The sequence below is a fragment of the Ovis aries genome, chromosome 3 (assembly GCF_016772045.2).
Source record: "Ovis aries strain OAR_USU_Benz2616 breed Rambouillet chromosome 3, ARS-UI_Ramb_v3.0, whole genome shotgun sequence".
Classification (NCBI taxonomy): domain Eukaryota; kingdom Metazoa; phylum Chordata; class Mammalia; order Artiodactyla; family Bovidae; genus Ovis; species Ovis aries.
This window is the reverse complement of record NC_056056.1, coordinates 24,905,962-24,929,390: the sequence shown is the minus strand read 5'-3', so window position 1 is coordinate 24,929,390 and position 23,429 is coordinate 24,905,962. Positions and strand designations below refer to the sequence as shown.

The 23,429-nt window shown below is 47.3% G+C and overlaps 1 protein-coding gene across 1 annotated transcript in view; it reads left to right on the top strand.

Annotated features, from left to right (window-relative positions):
* The first annotated feature begins 763 nt into the window (after positions 1-763).
* Positions 764-23,429, top strand: part of CYRIA (CYFIP related Rac1 interactor A) — a 102,786-nt gene continuing 80,120 nt past the window's right edge. The window contains exon 1 of the mRNA XM_060413826.1: positions 764-853. The gene's annotated coding sequence lies outside the window, so the exon portion shown is untranslated. The remainder of the gene's footprint in view (positions 854-23,429) is intronic.

Genomic DNA, 23,429 nt, shown 5'->3' with positions numbered 1-23,429 from the left:
GCTCTGGCTGATTGACTGGGAAAGGAAGCGGGAGAGGCCTGTGCCTGCAGGAGGCTCCCCCCAACAGGAGCTCTGACTCACAACCTGTTTGGCAATGAGCAGCCCTCTTTGGCTTCCTGAATCTCTCTCTCGATGGCAGATGTTTTAAAACAATGATCGTGACAATGACACTGTAATCCCCTACTTTCCCTTGCATCATAGGGTTTTTTTTTCAAGTGTTTTTGCAGACTTGCTCTGAAGGGTAATAACATTTTTTGGACTAAGCATTTGCAAAGACTTTTGAGGGTCCCTTCAGATAAGGGCAGCCCCCAGGGCTGGGACTCTGTTAACAGTCTGTGCCGGGAGGGGCAGGGAGGAGAACTGGATTCAAAATCGAGGGTAATTTGGAAGGGGGTGGTTGAGGCTGGGATGGTCTGGCTGGGTGCATGGGCACACATTTGGAAGTGCGGCTAGGGATTAATCAAAAGACCGGTCCCCCGTCCTTTTTTTCTTTTTTCTTTTTAAGAGAAATAGTGGGTATGGAGGAATTCCGTGTGTAGAAGTAGCAGGGGCAGATGCAGGCTTCCCCTTGGGGGGCAAAGCCAGAGGCCAAGGCCGAAATAAAGAGCAGGAATGACCGTGTGCGGAGGTGGTCAGCACTTTGGGTCTGGGAAGGGGACCCGGCCGGATGACGGCGGGGGTGGGGCTCCCTGGGGGCCGGGGCGGGGCGGCCGCAGCGGGCGGGTCTGGGGGCGGGTCTGGGGCGGGGCTCGGGCCGGCTCGCAGGCTGCGGCGGCCGCGGGAGAGGCGTCCACAGCGGCGGCGGCTGGGGCAGCGGCGGACCGGCGGCGGAGCAGGGCGGCGGAGACTCGGGGTGAGCGCGGCGCGGGTGCGGCGGGGTTCGCGGCCGGGGGTCTGCAGGGACGCCGACTCCGGAGGCGCCCGGAGAACCCTGCCGTCCTTCCCCAGCTCCCGACGCAGCCTTCGGGGAAGGGCGGGCGGGAGGGCGAGCTGAGGACCCAGTCCTTTTAGCCCGTCTCCGGCGATCGCCGTCCAGATGTCCGGCTTGGAGCCCCTTTGCCCTTCTGCGGAGCACAGCCTCGTGATTGTGCCCCGGATCATCTCTCTCGTCGCTCAGCCGCTCAACATCTTTCCCCTTCAACCCCAGCGCCAGGTAGCTTGGGCTCCAAAGCCAATTCTTCCGGAAGACCCCCAACTCTGCTTCTCCGTTCCCACCACCAGAGACCCGGATCCCCACCACTCCCTACCGCCCCCAGAGGCAGGGACGACCCCCGCTCCCTGGGGCCTGCACACCTGGACGTTTGTGCTGCCACCTGCCAGGGAGATTATTTGCCAGCCAGACGGCCCGCAGCTGTGCGGGGACCCAGACCTCCTTGCCATCACCCTCCCCCTCCCCCGCTTAGAATCCCCCAGTCTGAAGAAAGGGACTTCACCGGATCCTTAGCTTTGGGAACAATTTGACCCACTTCCCGAAAGACTGGTCCCAAGCCAGCTAGGCTGTTTGCGGGCAACACCTGTCATGCCTGCTAGCCGAAGGACCGAAGAGCCTCTGTTATACCGGGCCAGAGGGTCCCTGGGTCCTTCTCCAGGCTGCCCTGATTTTGTGACCAGCGTTCCCAGAGACTGGGGCCACGAGCTTTTGTCATTTGCCGACCCCACCCTGGGTTCTCCAGAATTCCCCTCCCCTGTAGGGTCCAGCACTGATGGGCAACAGTACTGGCCCTGGCCCCCCCCCCCCCCCCCCCCGCCTCCGGTGCCCCTGTTTTCCCCTCCGCTCCCCCCAGGGAACCCAGGGCAGAGTCCTGGAGCCTGTATGCAGGGCCTCAGTCTCCCCACCAGCCCTTTGGCCCTCCTTCCCTTCCCTGTCAGAAACTTTCCCCTTCTTTCCAGGCACCATCACTCTGGTTGGGCCTGGGGCCATCTGCACAGCGCCGTGTCCCCAGGGCACTGAAAGCTGGGCTGGGACTGTGGGCTGGGACATGTGCTGGGCCAGTGCGAGGAGGGTGGCTGATAGCCAGGTCAGGCTGGGCATCTGAGCCCCGGGGGTTGGGGTTGAGGGGAACCGGCAAGGTTTAGGGTGGGCCATTGGCTCTCCCTGAGCACTGAAGGAGGTCCAAGAGCTTGCTTTGCTGTAGAGAGAGAAGGCAGAACAGGGGCTGTTTTTCCTGCGTGCTTCTGACTGTCTTTTGTTGCTATGGTGACAGTTTTGCCTCTCTTCCTTCTTCTGACTCTTCTGGGAGCTGGTTTTTATTGGTCTGTTGTCCTGTCTTTTATGGCTCTAATTTCTCCTTTCTATTTGCTCTGAAATAAACAGTCATAAACCTGGGCCCCAGGCCGGGGGACTGGCAGAATCTCACCTCCTCCTGGCCCCCACGCTCCAGTGAGGGGAGGGTAGAGGAGAGAGGTAGAGACAGACCTGGCCACACCATCTCCTGCTCCCAGCTCTGGGATGGGGGCTGTGGCATCACAGCCTGGGGCTCACAGTGGATAGCACCGGGGCCCCAGGGCTAATAATAGACCCAAGCGTGATGCAGAAGCCCGGGAATATTATTTCCTTTCATCTTCAAGGCAGTTCTGTGGTGTAGGGTCTGTCTCTACCTTGCAGATGACAAGACTAAGCTCAGAGTGAGCTATTTCCCTCAGGTCACTCTGCTTTCAGCAGACAGTGGGCACTGAGGTTTTGTTGAATGGATGGAAAAGTGATGGAGCTGATGGGCAAACACCCAGCTCGCTCCCTGGCCACCTCTCAGGCTCCCAGGTACTGGTCCCAGGAGAGGGATAACAGCGCTCCCTAAACCTTCATGCTGGGAGATTCTCCCTAAACCTTCATGCTGGGAGATTCAAGTGGGAAGGGTGTTCCCTAGTTTCTCTGGTAGACCCCTCCAGACCCTGCCAGAGAGCGACCTGTCAGGTCCTTTGTGTACCCTTGACTCTTCAGGTTGGGGGAGCTGAAGTTGGGAGGAGAGTCAAGCTACTTGGGACTTCCTGTTTTTACTCAGCACCCAGAAGCATTCGGCTTGCTTTTACTCTCAGAGCCGGGTGAGTTGGGGACACGGAGAGCTCAGGAGATCTTCACAAGCCAGCCCTAGGCGAGGAGCTCAGAGCTGTCCAGGCCATGGGTCACCGACTGTCAGCTGTCAGCGACACACTCCCAGAAAAGCTGTCCTCCCTTTTATTTTTCCCTTCACCACACACTCTTTTCTTCTCCACCCTGCCCCTCCCCACCCTTTACTTTGCGGGTGCTCTTGGCCTGTTAGGAATGAGCTGGAAAAGCGTCATGGTGGCAGGAAAAAAACAGGGAGTCAGCAGCCCATTGTCAAATTCCAGCCCTGGGGCAGTCACTCATGTGGACCTCAGTTTTAACCTTTAAAATGGGGTTGATAGCATCTCTCCTCCTAGCCGCAGTTGGCTTGTTTTTGTGGGGTGGAATGCAGTAGCTTACAGGGAGTACTTTTTTTTTTTGCAAAATTGAAAACCTGAAGGGCCCATCATGTCCTCTTCCTGTTGGGAGGTCTCCATGTTAAAGACACCCCCAAACCACTGCTCAGAGATGAAGAATTGATTTAAGAATAATTAAGCTGTGAAATCTTAGTATCAGAGGTGTTCTCCGGTCTGCAGGTCCAGACTCGATGCTGGATCAATCTGTTTCTTTAGTTATGCACCTTCTGTTAACTGAGCATCTACTCTGTACCAAATGTAGTTTGGGAAACTGGGGATTTTAAAAAGTGAACACTGTTTCTGTTTTCAAAGAATGCAGTCGGGGGGTAAAGACAGATGTGAAAGGAGAGCCTTGCAATCCGTAGGACAAGTGGGTGATCAAGGAAAAGGTGGGGTGATGGGGACCTAGAGATGGTGACTTGACTTGGCCCCCATGTTAGGGTTGAATCATCCTGTGCTTTGTGACTGAAACACAGTTCTCTTACCTCTGCCCACGTGGCAAGCCCTCAGTCCGGCCCTCCCAGCCAGAGGGGGTGGTTGCTGAGCCCCTCATTCAGCTCTGTGAACAGTGTCAGGTTTGTGGCAGGGGCCAGTCCTGCCTTCCTTCCTGACTTTTGACTCATCCACTCGCCGTAGCCTCTGGCTCCGAGTTCATCTTGGTCAAAATCCTTTCTCCAAGGCTGCAGGAATTCCCTGACAAGGCAGCATGGTGACTGGAAAGAAAATGGACTTTTTGGAGTCAGCCATGAATTCAAACTCTCCTACTGTTGTGTCCTAGGGGTGGGCTCCTGAAGAGCATCTGACCTCCCTGAGCCTTGGCTGTCGCACCTGTAAAATGGTAATAATGAGACTTGCCCTCTAGGAAGTGGATGATCTTATGCATTTATAGGCTCTGGCCTGGTGCCCACCTCATGCTTGCTGTTATTTAGTTATATTGATTAGAAAGGAGTTCTCAGTTACCGGCCCTCTGGGTCCTCTTCAAGCCGTGGTGGGGAGCTTTTTGATCTAATTCTGGCCTTCAGAGATTCATTATCGGGGAAAGCTAAAAATCAGCCACACTCCTGTTCTAAGCACTGCTGGTTAATCTTTGAGTTCTCTCTCAACAGATAAACTGTGCTGAGCAACGTGGTGTTTGATGTCCTCAAGAGGGAACAAATTTGAAACGGCAACAAACACCCTATGTTTAAGAAACATGTCACTATGAGAATAATTTGATGTAGTTCCACTTATTATTTTTTTGCTGTCAAGTCCAAAGAAAAAAAAAATCATTGCCATTGAGGAGATTACCACATATGTTTTCTTCTGGAAGTTTTATGGTTTTAGGTCTTACATTCAATCTATTTTTTGAGTTACTTTTTGTGTGCAGTGTAAGATAGTGGTCCAGTTTGGTTCTTTTGCATGTGGCTGTCGTTTTCCCAGCACGATTTATTGAAGAGACTGTCCTTTCTCCATTGTATACCCTGGCTCCTCTGTCAGACAACACTTTGAAATGAGTGCTTCACATTTTTATTCTGGGCCTGTTTAGTTTCCTTTTATTTTCTTAAGTTACACTACCTATGGAAAAACATTTTCTCAAATCATCACTGCAACTCTGTGATATTAGTATTTATTGTGCCCTTTGGACAGTGAAGGAAATTGGCAAAGGTCTCTGGCGCAGAGTCCAACAGCTAGTAAGTGGCAGGGCCAGAATTTTAAACTGGGTCCTACTTGCTCTTCGTGCCAAGGTACACAGCATTGTCATCTCCTTGGCTGGTGTGTCAGTAACCTAAAATAATTGTGTTTGGAGCATGGGAGCAGATTTTAACAGGGGTGGGACCGGTCAGGGCTGTAACTTGGACCCAGGCTCATAGTAAATATTTAGAGACTTTATTGGGGTTTTGCTCTCATCACAGCATTATCAAGGTTTTTGGCAGTTGGCTGAGGTGTCATTCCTAGAAGTGGTGAAGAGGAGAGGAGTTTGGCATGTACAAGTTCAGAGAAAATTTTGATGATGCTTGAAATAGCTTCCTTTGCCTAAGAATGGGTTACCGGTTTGTCATTGACATAAATTGAACTGATTTTCGGGCTGAACGTATGAATGGAAAGCATGACAGGAATAAAGGGACAGAAGCAAGAAGGTCAGAAAACCTGAGTCAGCGGCCCAACAAATACAGGGGTGGTTGGGATTCAGTCTATCAGTATAACTCATGGCTGGGAGACAGAGGTAGGAAAGTGATTACAGAATGGCCCCCTCCCAGCATTTCTTTCCTGGGTGATTTAGAAATCGAATTTCTCTTGCCCAAGGACCCCATCGTTCTGAAAACGGTTCCATGTTTGCCGGCAACATGTTTCCTGGTCCAGCTTAGCTCTGCTGACAGATCCGTTTCTATTTGCAATTATCTCAAGGCCTGAGTCTGGTGTCTGCTTGTTTAATGACTTCACTTTCTAATAAAAATTCTATATGGCATAGATAATTAGATCTTTAAAATGAAACTGGGGAAATGGGATGCCCCCAAAGAGTTGAATTGCACTTTTATGAGGGATCAAGCATAAAAAATGGGATCATTCACTCATTCACTTAGCAAATGTGTATGAGACTGGTTCTTGCCTGGTGCTCTGCTAGACAGAAAACAAGGATCAGGATGGTTTGTCCCTGTCCACAGGTAGTGCTTGCTCCAGGAGAGGCAGGGGAGGAAACACACACCTGAAATGGGGCTTGGAGAATGTCATAAAGAAAAGCAGTGCAAGGGGGTGGGGAGTGGGGAACTGTCATTGTTTCAACAATGACAACGCAGCTCTCATTGCAACACAGTCCATTTTGCTCCCCATGGGCGTTGTCTGTGGTACACCTCTATCACACTTGACACTGCAGGGAGAAGAAGCCTGGAAGAGAAAAGGTAAAGCCTGGATGATGAACGACTCAGCTCTATTCCTAGCTTCCTGCATTGCGGAAGAGGAGCAGTTCTCTGTAGGAGACCCCCCCTCCCCCCATAGCTACAGTTTCAGGCTTCCCAGGTGACTCAGTGGTAAAGAACCCTCCTGCCAATGCAGAAGCCTCAGGAGATGTGGGTTCGATCCCTGGGTCAGGAAGATCCCTTGGAGAAGGAAATGGCAAACCATTCCAGTATTCTTGCCTGGAGAGTCACATGGTCAGAGGAGCCTGGCAGACTCAGGCTGCAGTCCTTGGAGTTTCAGAGAGTCAGACGCGACAGAGTGACTGCGCATGTAGGCACACAGCCATAGTTTCAGTTACCCATTCTCAACCTCAGTCTGGAAATATTAAATGGAAAATTCCCAAACTAAGCAATTCATAAATTTTATGTTGTGCACCAGTCTGAGGAGTGTGGTGAAATCTAGCCCCTTCCCGCTCAGTCCTACCTGCAATGAGAATCATCCCTTTGTCCAACGTATTCCTCCTATTAATCACTTAGTACCCATCTCAGTTACTGGATAGACTCTGGTGGTATCGCATTACTGTCGTTCAAGAAAGTCTTATTTTACTTAATAATGGAACTAATGTGCATGAGTAGTGATGCTGGCAATTTGGATGTGCCAAAAAAGGAAGCTGTAAAGTGTTTCCTTTCAGTGAAAATGTGAAAATTCTCAACTTAATAAAGAAAGAAAAAAAAATCTTTGCTGAGGTTGGTAAGATCTAGAGTAAGAAATTCATGCTAGTTTTGCTGTTACACCTCAAGCTGCAAAAGTCACAGCTACATGAAGAGTGTTTAGTTAAGATGGAAAAGGCATTGAGTTTGTACAATAAGGTACTTTCAGAGAGAGGCCACATTTCCATAACTTTTATTACATCATATTGTTATAATGGATCTGCTTTTTTATTCGTTATTGGTGATCATCCCTGTCTGCGACTAATTTATAAACTTTATCATTGGCACATGTGTATCAGAAAAATCATGGTATATATAGTGTTCAGTACTATTTGTGGTTTCCACTGGCAGGCTTGGAACAGATGGATCCCCTGAGAATAAAGGAGACCACTGTACTTTCTGTTGGTAGAACAGGAAGGCTGATTTGGTGACTTAGAAGGGAGCTTCCACATCTAGCCAATGATTTGAGCTTCTGTCCCAAAGTGATAGGTGAAAAAGCAAAGCCTGGCAGCCGTAGTCAGTAAGGTTTCAAAAACAGAGCTGGAGTGGAGAGAACCCCGGGTGTTTCCAAAGAACACAGAAATCTTGCTCTCCCTCGTAGAAAGGGGGCCAAGTCTGATTGAACATCCTGATACATAGTTGAAGGTCAAGGCTGATGACAAAAGGCAGAAGGGCCCCAGGAGCTCAGTAGAGGTGGGAAGGACCCTTACCAGCTCACTCCCATGTTCCAGAGCGTCCATCGACTGGAATGTGGAGGGTTGACCTCCACATCGTGACCACATTGAATGTGGTCTGTCCTCCGTATTCCAGTCGGTAGAGAATGCTTTGGTTCCTGCAGAATGCTCTCTGTTTTAAGTTAATATCCGTTTTAAAATCATTTAGTTTGATGATTTCTGGATTTTGGAATGCATTAAAATGCATAATCACTGTGGGACCTCAGAAACAGTGACAAGCACACAACTGCCTCAACACACTGTCAAACTCTCTCATCCCCAGTGTCATCCAAACTCAGGGTCTTCCAGCTGCAGTGATGAGGCCAGATCCCCTTCTCCTGGAGCAAAGAAGCAGAGAAGACCCACTCAGAGCTGCCTGGGCTTTGGCAAGTTATTCCATCTCTCTTGAGTCTCGTGTTTTCCCAGTAAAACACAGGCAGCAGCAGTACCTTCTGAATAATGAGCATTTAATATCCATTTTTAGTAGTCCTCTAAAGAGCTTTAGAGGACTTTCCTGGTGGCTCAAATAGTAAAGAATCTGCCTGCAATGCAGGAGACCTGAGTTCGATCTCTGAGTCAGGAAGATCTCCTGGAGAAGGGAATGGCAACCCACTCCAGTATTCTTCTGGAGAAGCCCATGGATCCTGGTGGGCTATGGTCCATGGACTCACAAAGAGCGACGGTCCATGGGGTCACACGATTGAGTGACTGACACTTCCACACTTCCACAAAGAGCTTTAGGAGCAGATATACCCATTCTATGGATGGGAAAACTGAGGGCCACAGGTGTTAGGAAACTTGCATAATGTCACATCATTCATTAGGAAGATTGCATAGCTGGTACCTGAAACCATGTCTGTGTGCTTTCAAAGTGTGGCCTGTCTCTACCTTTCACCCTAGAAATGAGATGATGCCAACACTTTGAGATCCAGAGAGGTGAAATGGGTGCATGGAAATTACGTGGGAGCATCCCAGGGCTGTAGCGTGAGTGTGTCTGAAATCCACAGACCTGGGTGGAATCCTCCTTTTCCCTTGGGCCGATGCCTTAAGCTTATTGAGTTTTCCAAGTTTTGAACTGAAGTTAATAATATTTGTGGCCCAGAAATATTGCAAAGAATATAGGCACACCTTGTTTTACTGCACTTCCCAGATATTGCTTTTTTTTTTGTTTGTTTGACAGATTGAAACTTTGTGGCAACCCTCAGTTAATCAAGTCTGTGCTGTTTTTCCAGCAGCCTTTGCTCACTTCCTGTGTCCCTGTTGTATCTTGGCAATTATGGCAATATTTCAAGCTTTTTCATTATTATTGAATTTGTTCTGGTCCTCTGTGATCAGTGATCTTTGATCTGACTGCTTCAACTGGCTGAAAGCTCAGATGATGGTTAGCGTTTTTTAGCAATAAAATTTAAATTTTGCCAACTAAGATATGTATATTTTTTAGATATAGTACTTTTGCACACTTAATAGTCTATAGTTTAGTGTAAATATAGCAATTTCAGGTGACTTACTTTCTGAGGTGGTCTGAAACCAAACCCACAGTATCTCTGAAAAAGTGAAAGTAAAAGTGAAGTCACTCAGTCGTGTCTGACTCTTTGCGACCCCTACCAAGCTCCTCCATCCATAGGATTCTCCAGGCAAGAATACTGGAGTGGGTTGCCATTTCCTTCTCCAGGGGATCTTCCCGACCCAGGGATCGAACCTGGGTTTCCCGCGTTGGAGGCAGACATTTTAACCTCTGAGCCACCAGGGAAGCATGCCATAAATAAACGTCAGTCTTCATTTTGCCTGATCTTCTAAGAAAAGTGTGTTTGAAAAGTTCATCTACCTCCTTGGCTCCTTTTTATTTGCTGTTTTTGGTTGGAAACAGCAGGGAACTTCTTTCTCTAAAAGATGCGTTCTTGAATAGCCTTGGCAAAGCCACCCAAGTCCACTCTGCTGGACCTATGTTTCTAGCTCATAAGCCATTGTTTCATACTTTAAATGAACCTGACCATGTTCCTTACTGGAGTGTAACAAGGATAAGACTCCCAGTTGACATCCAGCATTACGCCTACTATATGATCAGTCTTGCCTCCTGTCCTTCCTTGATTTTGTAAATGCATATGTATTTTTTCCTTAAAGTGTTGAGGCTTCAAATCTATGCCCTTGAGCACCTTCAGAAATAATCAATGGAGCTGTAAGCTGTTTTCTTACATTCCCTTATTTGCAAGTCGAAAATCCAAAATGCTCTGAAAATGCAAAGTTTTTATTTCTTTTTTCATAACTCACGTGGGTGCAAAAGCTGGCCTGATGGTACATGAGACTATTTTTAGTTTGTATTTATCCCACTCGGGATGAATATGTTTTTCATCAGAAGAATGAATGCTCCAGACCCTGCTGGGGGTGCGTGTAACATGGTATCTGTACTCTATTACCTTTCTAAAATCTGAAAAATTCTGAATTTGACAGCACATCTGAGTAAAGAGTTTCAAAGAAGCCTTTATGAATCTCTTTCTGAAAGCCCAGAGGAACTCACAGGACCCTTGGTGTTGGGGAGACACCAGAGGGGTCCTCCAATGTCTGCTTGATTCCAGATGCTGTAGTGACATGGTTTGTCATGTGCTCATCAAAAGCCTTTGTGGCCAGTTTTCTATTTCCTCAATTTAAATAAGAGGATATAAATTAAATGACCTGGCACAAAAACAAAACAAAATTAAAAAACAATAACAAAACCTTTTAAAGCACGGGTTCCAAAGTTTCATGGGGACCAAGTATTTTTTTTTAATTCCATAGAACTAAAATTAAGCTGGGAATTTTTGGTCTAGAGTGGCTTATAATTGTTTGGGGGAAGGTGCGAGGGAATTTTTCAATCCTAATCATCCTTTTAGCCTTGTGAGGAGGAAGCAGGCCTTGGGGAATGAGCAGGAGGAAGTCAAAAGGCCCGAGTAGGCGTGAGAAGGCCTCCATTCTTATCTTGGTTTCGCTCTTGATTTGCTGAGGGATTTGGGCTCCTTGCCTCCCTTCTCTGGGCCCTCGGAACTCCATTTCAAAGTCAACTAATTCTTTCTCTCTTTCTGAGAGTCTAGGAGTTGAAGATGGGGCCCCCAAAGAGAGGGAAAAGCATTGACCTGCCTCCTTGACTGCATCCTCCCGGCTTCCAACTGGCTCAAGGTGGACCGGAGGAGGCGAAAGGCTCTGCTTTGGTCTCCTCTGGGCCCGTCCTCTCCGCTTCTCTCACAACACGATCCTTTGACGCTGTGGCCTGGCTTGTGTGGGACTCACCTTGACCCCTGCACCTCCCTTGCTGCCTAGGGAGGGCTCACAGGATGTTTAACCCAGCCGTGCAGGTGACGCTGCCCTGCTGGTGATGGCCAGGCCTTGCTCTGTATCACTGGGCTATGGTCGAGGCCATGCCGGGCACGGTTGAGGGGGTGTAAGGAAGGAGGGAGGGAGTTCCCTGTTGCAGAGCCCAGGACCAGTGCAAGATCTGCCCAGGAAGACAGGGAGATGGAGTAGGTCCCTGCCATGGCCTGTGTGGGCAAGGGGTTGAAATGTAGAGCATTTAGGTAAAGGATGCTGAGGAGCCGTCTAATTCCCTGTCCTTGTCTCCTTTCTCCCTTTCTTTCTTCCTTCCTGCCTTCTCTTCCTTCTTTCTCACTTTTTCTCTTTTTGGAGTTTTCACTTAAAGTACCATCATTCTGACTTTTGCCAGGTTGAAAGTTTCCTCCAGAGTCTGACATGGTTTAAAAACTTGGTGTTTCTGTCTCCCAGAGGCCCCACCCTGTTCAGCCAGGAGATTCTCACTTGGCAGTAACTCATATTAGGAACTAGGGCCTTGACCTTGCACAGGGGACTTTCCCCAATGGAGAAGTGATCTTGACTTTGGGGATCCTGAAGTCCTTCAGTTCACACAGACTGTGGGAGCCACTGGGCAGTTGTAAACATCTTTGACACCAAGGCATACTGAGAGGAGGGCAGCTCTGGAGTGGCTGGTCTTCGTAAATTAACAAGGCCTGGGCTCCTGTGGGTGAGTGTGTATGAGTGTGAGTGTATGCCTGGTATGTGAGTGTGTGAGGGTACATGGTATGTCATTGTGTGCATGGTATGTAGTGTGTATGTGAATGTGTGTAGATGTGTGTGTGTGTCAGTGTGAACGGGTGTGAGTGCATGGATTTGGAGGTCCTTTCGGATCCTGGGAGATGCTGCCAAGACCTGGGTCTAGGTCCTTTGGACAAGGCGCCCCCTCAGTCTGATTCCTGGCCTTTGTGTAGCTCGCGAATGGCACTGGCCTCCCAGAGGGTCCCTGGGGCTGAGGGACCTCTGATATTTCAGGGACTAATGACCACCGACAAAAGCAATTCAGAGCTTAACTGGCAGGAAACAACTAAATTATGTTTTCTTAGGGAGAAATATCTAATCTTTCAGCTTTGGAAACCCAGACCTCTGTCAAAGCTGATTTTATACATGTTTGAAAAGGCGCACATTATTTGAGGATGCAACTTTAAAAATAAGAGAAAAGCCTGATACAGGTTTTGAAAATGAAGGACTAGAGAAAATAGAAAGCAATACATCCAGTGTTATTTAGCAATCAGTTGGGGGAAGGTAGGAAAAGATTATGAAAGCGAAAAGGAAGAGAAGCAGAAAGAGAAACGGAAGAGAAACTGAGCTGCCTGTGCCCGGTGATGGGCGGTGTGCCCGTCTCCTGGTCCAGATTCTTCTGGGCCAAACCCAGGCTGAGCTGAGAGAGTCAGGAGGCTAGAGGCGAAGGTGGGGGAGGAACACGGGGAGAAGTGGGTACAGGATCCTTTGCAGAGTTTGCTTCTACGCTTCCGAGGATCAGGAAGACATCTGGGGTGACGGAGAGTGCCCTATCCAGGGAGTCCCCTGGGGCCGAGGTCTCCCACTGACCCAGATAACCTTCTGTAACTATCTGTCTCTCGCTGTCCCTCGGTTCCTCAGCCTGCAGCTGCTGAAAACGTTCTTATCCATGGGTGCAAATTGCAGGCTTGCTCCCATGGGACTGGGGGCGAGGGTGTCAGCACCTGTGGGTGGAGATGAGATGCTCTGTGCATCTCCTCCATTTTCCCTCCCTTTAAACCACCTGTCTGAAGGCCCCTTTCCCTCTGTCCACTCTGTAACCCGCTAGTAAGGCTGTGGGCTGTGTGAATATATCTGTTCCACTTCAAAGTCAGGAAATGATTTGAATACCTCATATCAGCTAAAATAGCAGCAGTGAGATTGCTATTTCATCATATATATGCATGAGTAATTCTTTGTACATAGTTATTTACAGGTTACCCTATACCGACATGGCCCTAATGTTTCAAAGTCTACCATATTTTAAGTTATATTTGTAACAGTGAGTTGTGATCTTTAGCATGCCTTTAATACCCATCAGTTCTATTTCGCTAGTCTGTCTGTATACATTCCTCACCCTACAGACAACCTTGCAAGGTAGATATATTTCTGTCTCTTACAGATAAAAACTGAAACTAAGACAGTTTTATAAACTTGCTTTAAGACATAGGATTGAAAGTGGGGCACCAGGATTTGGATTCAAGACTGTCTGGCTCTCAGAGTCCTACTCTTTCCCACACCACATACTTCATACTGCTTCCAGGCCACAATTTTATTTTTTTTTCTTAGGAAAATCAAATCTTTTTATTTTTCCTGACGTGGTTCTACTTAAGCCCCAGAAAATGCAACCGTAGCTGGAGTTCTTTGTCTCCTTCCAGTGGAGTCCCACGGTGCTCCCTACCTTAATGTAAACTTCATGCAAATAATATATTTCCATATAACAAACTTTTGCTATGCATGTGTTAAGTTCTAGAAACTTTCCTGTGTCATTTAATGGGAGAAGATGTTGTGACTTTATTTTACAGAGGTCGAAACTAAGTTTCAGAGAGAGGCAGTTATTTATTTTATTATTTATTTTGTGGCTTGCTTTGTGAGTTAACAGTTTGGAGTATGGCTCTGTAGGGGGCTTGGGATTTTTCCTCTGGCTGAGGGCCAAAGTACCGCATGTTGAATCATGAAATGGAGCCCCAAATGACCCACCCATCTCTCAGCCGCATTGTCTCTGTCTGCTGCGGTCAGAACCCTGTCTTGTGGTTGTGAAGAAAGACCTGGTTCCTCTTGTCTTTCCCCATCTTGCATCAGCCTGCACCATCCTTGGCCATTTGAACTGGCCCCAACTCCTGTTCTAGTTTCATGGCTCATCACCGACTTGCCAGTATTATGCATTAGCTTCATATTATGGAAGGGATCATGGTGATATGTTTACCCAAGATTGCACATGAGTTACATATGCTCTTTCCTTTCCTGAACAGATTCTCTGAGATTCACTTCCGGTGTTTCATTCACCTAAAAACCTCCCCAACTACCCAACAAATTCGTCCACCCATCCATCATCCATCCATCCATCATCCATCCATCCATCATCCATCATCCATCCATCCATCATCCATCCACTTATTCAACAAAAACTTATTGAGTACCCACAATGAGTCAGGTACTCCTTTGGGTCAGTATCTGGAGAGTCAACAGTGACCCAAACAGCCAAACCCCCTCCTTCATGGAGCTTACAATCAATTGGGGAAAAATGGATCATAAATAATATAAGCAAGTAAAACAGAGACGATGTTAGATGGTTGCAAGTTGATGAAGGAACATGAAGCAGAGATAGGTGTACACAGTGAGGGGTTGGTGGGGAGAGTCTGAGGGAAAAGAGTTGCTATTTTAAGTTGGATGGTCAAGGAACATCTCAGAGAGGGGGATGCTGCAGGGAAGACCTGCAGAGAATGAGACGGTGTACCACACAGCTCACTTGGAGAAACATGTTCCAGGCGGAGAGTCAAAACCTCAGAACATGGGGCAAGTGCAGGACTTTAAAACCTGGAGTGGGTGATGCCGGCTTGGCAATGGAACAGCACAGAGGCCAGGGCTGTGGCTGAGTGGACGAGAGGCAGGTGGGGAGGTTGGGGAGACAGCCAAGAGCTGGCCGGCAACTTCAGGGCTTCTCCTTCCAACTGAGAACCTTTGCTGTCTTTTTACAGCCTGCTTTTCCGTGGGTCTGTCCCCACCCTGGCCTGTGCACCCTGAAGGGAAGGCACCTAGCCCCAGGCCTGGGCTGGAAGGAGAGTGCAGCATTGATGATAACTCTGCTCATTTTTTTCTCTTTGTCTTTTTTTTTCAGTTTTAACTTTTTTATTGACACATAGTTGACATACAATGTTGTATTACTTTCTGCTGTACAGCAAAGTGATTCAACCATACATATATATGCATTATTTTTTATATATTCCTTTTCTTTTTCTAAAAGCCAAGAATGCTAATGAAAAGTTTATTTGCGATTCTTTGGGTAACATGGGAATTTTGAATGCATGCCGCTTCTGAACTCCCAATTAGTGGGTTCCTTTTTGGACAACCATCAAAGAGTTGCCAGGGAAAGAAAGAAGGGGCAGGAGAAAGCTCAAAGTGGAAACTGTGGCGAGGAGAGTGTTAACGGGAGGACTTCACCAGAAAGTCCCGGGATTAGCGGGGCTGCCCGGATCTCTGCTGGGGACCAGTGTTTACAGAGAGTGACCGCAGGCTGAGCAAGGAGCTCTTGAGAAAGCCTCAGAGTGAAACCCTCAGAGCGTGTCGGGAGTCCAGCCAGGACTTTCCACTCACCACTTTGCTGACTCAGAGGGACCTGGAAGGCCTGTCTCTGGAGACCTTTCAGGAAAGAAAAGAGCATTCTCCCTGGTAGGGAGTTTCCCTTGCAGAGCTCCATGCTGGTCTCTGAGAGACCTGGGTTGCTTCTGAGGCAGAGAAAGAACACCTAGGAAATCAGCTAAAACAGGGGTGAGAAGAGGGCTGAGCAGAAGCCTTGGGTCTCCCATGGCATGTCAAGGTCAGGGACCTCCCCTCTGCTGGCAGCTCCTTCATGCATGTGTGCGTGCTAAGTCACTTCAGTTGTGTCTAGCTCTTAGCGACCCTATGGCCTGTAGCCCGCCAGGCTCCTCTGTCCATGGGATTCTCCAGGCAAGAATACTGGGATGGGTGGTCATGCCCCCTCCAGAGGATCTTCCCGACACAAGGATTGAACTCACGTCTCTTAGATCTCCTGCATTGGCAGGTGGGTTCTTTATCACTAGCACCACCTGGGAAGCCCTCCCACCTTCATATCTGCTCCCAATTCAAATCTTGCATCCTCAGGATCCTTGTAGAACAAAGTTGTCCCAACTCAGAGCAGTTGGTCCAAGTCACTCACTAGGATTGGATCCTTGGGGGAGAGAGGGTTGCAATTCGTGGCTATTGAGGCTGGAGGATGTTCTGAAATCATTTGGAAGCTGTTAGGGCAGTGATGAAAGAGGGTTTCCAGGCAGATGTGTGTGTGTGTCCAGGTGTGTATGACATAGTTGGAAATGATTGAGTGTTCATTCACGAGGGATGCTGGGGGGAGTGATTTTTTTCCCCACTGGTGTGTCTCAGGATGGGTTGGTTTAAAAATTTAGAAAAAGAAAAAGAAAAGATTTTTCTTGTTATTTGGATGTCTTGTTGTTATTCAGCAACTCTTTTTGGACATTGGGCTATGCTCAGGCATCAAACCAGGTGCTCATGTAGACACAGCATTTCAACACATTCCTTATGAGCCTTGCTAGAGAAACCAGACTTCAAAACACATGGGATAAGACCCTTTGCATGACCTGGCTTCAAATGCATGTTGCAGAGGTATAAAGGTGGGGAAATAAAAAGTCACTGTATCTGATATTAAAGGGCTGGGGGTTTACTTCTGTACCTGCCGATGATCTGTGTAAAGTGAGTGACAGCCTTTCAGAGCCTTCATCTCCTCACCCACTGGTGGACTTGATCTTCAGCTTTCCCTCCCAGGGATATTAGAAACATAACAAGCTTTGCCAACAAATGAAAAGTTCTGTACAAATTGCAAGGTGTTACTCACAGGGCTGTGAGAGACCTTTGTTAGCAATGAGGTACCTGGTGAGAGGTTTGGATCAAGTCTAATATTCGTTCACAACTTAATTTTTCTAAACTTTGCTGCTCCTTCTATGTCTCTGACTGCCTGTTTGGGCTTTCTTCCAGCTTTCAGAACTGCTTTTCCTGACTTTTTATTAGCGTCTGGTTTTTGCAATTCAGTGCAATGCTTTAGAAGTGTACACATGTATGTATTTACCTAAACACCGTGGGGCCGATTGTTTTTTTGACCAATATTATACAAATGGAAGAAAAAGGTCAGGATTGTTGCTCAGAATATGAAAGGACTTGGGTTTTGTGTGAAAACAGCACCAGTGGATAAGTAGAGGGTGGGAGGTGTCAGAAGTCAACCTTGCTCCGGTCAGGGTAAGAAACCAACAGTGTGAATTATTATCTTGTAAAAGCATGTAGGATGCCAGCTCTGTCAGATCCCCCCAAAAATAGCTATTTAAAATAGAGCTTTCTGGTGAAAAGATCAGTTGCTGCAGAATCTAGAATGCTTTCCTTATATGTCAGAGAGCTGGGACAGAGCATTGAGCCAGCCTGAAATGTGTCTAAATAAATGATTAAGGTGACTCACTCATTCCCCATTGAAAAGAGCTTTTTGGAAAAGGGAAAGTAAGAGGGAAAGAAGAGTATAAAGCAGAGGCAAAGAACAATAGGATTCGAGTTTTAAACAATAGGAAAAAGAAAATTAAATTAGTCACTCGTGTCAGATCCTGTGAGCCTCTGTTCTGAATGACTACCACCCTGTGAAGGTTTTAAGGTCAGGGTCTCCTGATGTTTGAATTTCCTGGTGAAATAACACACTATTCCCGGGGCTGGTCCAGGGTCTGTGATGGGCATTCTGGGGATATTTGTCCTGTAAGCCACTGCAGGGCTACACTGTCCAGTCCAGGAAGCCTTCGCTTAGCCAGAGAACAATCTCTCAGCCACGGGCAGAAGGTCTGAGGCTTGCCAGTTCAGTTCAATAAGGATGGAAGCCTTGCCACTCGGCTCTGCATTTCTTTTATTGCATGGATTTTGTTCTTTGACTACATCATCCCTGATGCCAGGAACTGACCCAGAGACCAGTCAGATCTTTATGATTGGCTAGTGTTTGAATTGATCTGCAGTTTGCAAAAGAGATTTTTACACTAAAGGTGAGCCAGTCTTGTTTTTAATCATATGCAGCAGTGATAAAACATAGAGTTTTGTTCCCATGACCTACATCTCTTTGCTGTTTGATTCTGGGCCATCACTTAATCACAGTTAAGTCTTTGGGACCTCAGTCACAGAATGGACCTGATTCCTTCTTTGCTGACCTCAACATAATACCTGTGAATACGAAATAACTTAATATGCCATCAGGTGGTGTATTAGTCAGTTTGGCTGCAGTAAGAAATAACCCCCAAGTTTCAGTGGCTGGTAGCAACAAGGCTTTCACTTATGTCATGCATCAGGGGGCTGCTGTTTGGCTTTCGCAGCACTGACCCACAGTTCTCATTCTGAGACGGTGTCTGACTGGGCAGCTGCTTCTTGGAAAGTGTCCTCCTTGACAGGGAAGAGAGTGAGCAAGGTGGCAGAGAGCTGAGATGCTTCTTGAAGCTTCTGCTCCTCACATTCCTTTTCCTAAAAAGGGCAAGTGGCCATGTCCTGTATTGACTGTGTCCCCCTGCCATGGGAGGGAAGGTGGTGTTAATACATGAAGCCATATGGCAACCAGAAAGGCTGTATATTCTTTCTACAACCCCAGACACTGTAAACCTATTAAACCAGATGTGAATGTTATGTTCTTAGTAAAATAATAATTGATGGCATGGTAGGAACTGAGCTCATATCTGGTGTTGATATTTATGTCAGCTGGACTGGACTGTGCCAGGACATTCAAATGTAGTCTCTCCAGGAGAAGAAATTTGAGGTCATTTACTCCCATCTGCTAGGGGTAAAGCCTAGCAGTGTGCCTGGCAAATAGTAAGTACTGGATACAGACTAGCTGCTCTGAATAATTCCACAGAGTCACAGCTACTCCAGTACTCTGGAGCCAAAGAATCAAGTAAGATTAAGGTTTCCAGCCCATTTAAGACGAGAACATTTGGCAACGCATGAATTTTAACTCTATGCTACATCAACAGGTTTATCAATTTAGTTCCTCAATTCAAATATAATCACATTTCTGAAGCCTTGTTGCCCCTTACACTAGAACTCCTATCATGACATCAAAGATGGTTCAGAGTGCAAACATAACCCAAGGTCCTCAGCATTGTTCATGATCAGTGTCCTTGTGAGGGACAGTAACAACCACACTTTTGACCGTTGTTGTGTCTCTCTTTGGGGCTTTCCAAAACATTATTATTCTTCATATCTTCTTCTTGTACTGTCTCTGTCTTGCTGGAAGCAATGGTAGCCTCTTAAATTTAAAGAAATAAAAACCAAGGGCCAACGGTGTGAGGGCGGGGCCAGAGGCCAAGCAGGAGGTGTGGACACCAATCCTTCCCTCCCCAGCTGTGTGACCTTGGGCTAATGACTTGGCCTCTCTGTGCCTCATTGTTCACACCTGCAAGATATGCGTGTTAACCCCCGCGTCTTCCTCCTGGGGGTGCTGTGATGATTTAGTGGGGCTGTGCTTGGCACAGAGCCGGTGCTCAGCGTACTCATGATCCATTTTAGGTGTTCGCTCCGGGCACAGGAGAGAGAGTGGTAGGCAGAGTAGCACAGCGGTCTGGTCTTCCTTGTGACTGGTCTAGTAATGAGGTGTTTGATTGAGGCTGGGATGTGGGACTCCATGAATGGTAGAGGAAGGAAGGGATGAGGTCACGCTCCTGTCTGAACAGCCCCCTGATGTGGTGCAGAGACTGGAAGATTCCTCCAGGTCCTCACCTGGGCTGAACCTGTGCCTCAGGGGTCTTGGGGCCCGCTGGGCTTCCTGTTTGGGCAGGACTTCTAGTCAGTTCCTATTGGAGGCCCCCAACCGGAACTGACTAGAAGTCCTGCATAGCAGGCACGAGGGATGTTCACAAGGATGCTTGTTCTGGGCCCCTGATCGTGTCTTGATGACAGCCCAGGTCAGGCTGTGTCCGACCAGCTTGTCCAAGGCATGAGGCCTCTAAGTGTGAAGTGGAGCTCAAGAAACACGCTCAGAACCAACCTCAGGCAGGAAGGCTCAGAAGACCCCCGGGGGCTGGTTCAAAGGCAGGTGAGTGCCCTGCAACCCTCTGGGGGTCCTTGTAAATAAACATCACCCTCTATTTCCCCATCAGACCTTGAGTAGACAACTTCTAAGAGGCCAGCGTAAATTGCATTTTTAACCTGCAAATTATGAAACATTGTTTTGCTTTTTATTCTGTAATTGAGGGTTACCTTTTCTCTAACACCTTTAATTTAAATAATTTCATCCTGAGCATCCAGGAATTTCAAAATCCACTTTAGCATCTAAGCCTTTTGTCACTAGCACTAACAGGTTTTTGCAAGACACAGCAGCTCATTTAGAATGCTGTGTTTTATTAATAGCTGGGAAAATACAGGCCTTATTTACATCTTTATCACTTGCTGATCTGTTGGCTAGTGGGGGAAGACATTCTATATGTGGCTCTGATGTAGCATTCAAGTTCAAGGACACAGATTTTCAGGATTCCCACCTGCATGGTCTTCCTTCCTCTTCCCAACAATCCTGGACATCATGCTTTATGACTTATGCCCATTTTATAGAATAGGAAACTAAGGCTCAGGGGCTCATAGGAACATTTGACTCAGGTTGTGGTAGCTGCTAAATGGAGCAGCCACGTGAGACTTGAGCTCACTGGCCAGGGCTGTGCCCAGAACCCTCGCTCCCTATGCATGGACCAGCTTCTCTGGATTTCTGAGACTCTGCTTTTAGACAATTCAAGACCTCTCCATTTTCAGGGCCACACTCGACCTCTGCTTGATAGGTTGACCAAACAGGCAGGATTCTTTGAGATCATCTAGACCAGGGATTTTCAATGATCGTTGTCATAGCCACTTGGGAAACGGTAATGTGTGTACATCATACAGAGGAAATGGTGTGCTTGTGGTGAAGCTGCTTGTGGTCATAAGAGAGTGGCCTAGCCACCCTGACCTCATCAGCTATCTTCCTAGACTAAGGACATCTTTGCCACACACAGTTGGGTCTGTTTTTCAGATGGCAATACTGACACCTGGGGAGGGAAACGCTAGAGCTACCTGGTGGCACTTGTGATTACATTCCGTGGCTTGCCTTAACATTTTAGTCACTCCAAATTTCTGAATTATTCATCAGCCATTTGTTACAAATTGTCAGGGACAGCTGACTTGACTGTGTGTATATGTATATTCTCATGATCTCTTCCCAATTGGGTTATACATTATCTAGAGACAAAGTCTTGGTCATGTTCTCTTTCTTTTCTTATTACCCGCCCCCCCCCCCCCACCCAAATGCCAAGCATAATGGCTTGGACTTTTCTATGTATTAAAGTATAAATAAACTATCATCCATCCTTTTCCTTTAAAATAAACTGTGGCATCCTCCTACGTCAAGTGTCTCTTCTTCCGGAACACATTCCCAAATGCCCCTGGCTGTAAATAATCTCTGCCTTGTCTCACCCTCCAGCACATTTTCTTGGTGACGTCTTAAAGCATTTACTAGTTTTTATCTTATGTTAGACTCATCGGTGAATGTATTCCATCTCCTTTTCCAGTAATACGACCACTTTGAAAGCAGGTTCTGTTACGTGTGGGTCACGTAACAGAATGGCATTTACTTATCAGGCATTCAATTCTGATTCAGTGTTTTTGCAAGCCTCCATCAGACGCTGCACCAGGGCTGTAATATGGGAGCTCACTTAAATTTTAGCAGCCATGTGAGATGGGTGGCGTATATTAGCTTCATTTAATACTGTAAGGAAACTGAGAGTGCAAGAGAGGAAGTGCCTATTTAAGGCTGTTTAAGTTGAAGCCAGGACCCTGCACTCCAAATTCCACACCCTTAGCTCCTCGTCCTTGCTCACAACGAATGTTTGCTGAGCAGAAATACAAGCCAAGAAGACGGGACTTCATTAGTTTAGAGGCTGATAAAGGCCGGGCATAAGGCTTGTGCGATTTTTGTCAGTGGCTGGAAGAGTACCCTCGTGTTGGGGAAAAAATGAAAAGAATGTTGGTTCTTGTGAATGTGTTCTGCTTGTCTGCCAGTTGTCCCCAGAACATCTGCAAGTTCAGATGAAATATGACTTTCAGATGAAAGAATGTTCTAACTGACCCAAGTCTTTCTCCCCTGCAATGAAAACAATGGGAACTTATACCTTTTTGTTTTGCTGTTAACCGGATTCCTTGAGAATCAGTTTCCTTGATAGATGAGGTAAATCTAATCAGCTGCTGATCTCCAGGAGACTTAATGGTTGTGTCTATGTGTGTGTGTGTGTTTATGTGTGCAGCAGAGCTATGAAAATCCTGCTTTATTTTTCTGCTCTACTTTCCCCTTATTTCCCATGGCAATCACTGACCCCATTCCAAGTTAAAGACCACACCCCCTAAAGTAGCAGAAAACATGCACAGTGATGCTGGATTCATCTTCCATGTGATTATCTAAGTGTGGCCTCCAAGGAAGTCATTTCCCCAGCCCCGTTAATTCCTGACTCTAATCAGAGCCCCAAAGCCCCTATTCAAGCTTCTGAGTTTGGTGATGGCAAGTGTCTTCATGACCATCTGTGAGGAAAACATGCCAAGAGGAATCTTCTGCCAGATGACAGTGGTTAAGCCACAGCACCTGCTGGACAGATGCATCTTGAATAGCAGGATAAGCCCCATCTCCCTGGGGAACATGACAGAGCGTGCCCAGAGGAGAAATGGTCATCCATGGCTAGAACTCAGTGAGGCTAGTTTTCCACGGGGTTACCAGTCCTCTTGTGGCTCCCTGGTGTGATAATTCTCATTTTAGAGATGCATACACCGAGGCGTCTCTGACTCAACCCTTCTACTACAAGGACTGACTGTAGAGTAGAGTCTTTCTGGGTCCAGTCCTCACCCCCTTTTATGGCAGGGTGGACACCACGACTAAGAGGTTCATACCAACTCTACCTTGGATCAAATCCCAGCAACAGAGTAGAGATGCTGAGATGCTGGCAGAGGGTCACGAAGACGGATGTGCCCTTGTGCCCTTGCCTGCTTCCAGGTCTGCATGTAGATGAATTTGACTCTAGACACCAGATCTTTCCAGTGTAAGGTACTGGGCAGAAATGAAGGGTGATGTATATTCTGCCTTGAAGACACGTCTCAAGGAGCGTTCTTTCTTAGAGTATATTCTTACATCAGGGAACTGGTCCTGGCAGGAGATGATCAGAAGGCATTCTTTCATTTCCTCATTCATTGAACAAATCATTTAAAAACACCATGCCTGGGTGGGCCCCAAAGGTATGACAGGGAGCAGGGCTGACATGGGCTAAGTTCTGAACATGCACTTATGGAATGTCTAATTCTGGGTGAATATGGGAGAGAACTGGACTTCCCTGGTGGCTCAGAAGGTAAAGAACCTGCCTGCGGTACAGGAGATACAAGAGACCCGGGTTTGATCCCTGGATTGGGAAGATCCCCTGGAGAAGGGAATGGCAACCCACTCCAGTATTCTTGCCTGGAGAAGTCCATGGATAGAAGAGCATGGCGGGCTACAGTCCATGGGGTCGCAAAGTGTTGAACATGACTGAGTGACTAAGCTCGTAGCATAGCATGAATAGAACTAGGGATAAAGTCTTTGTAGGGAAAAAGATGTGTA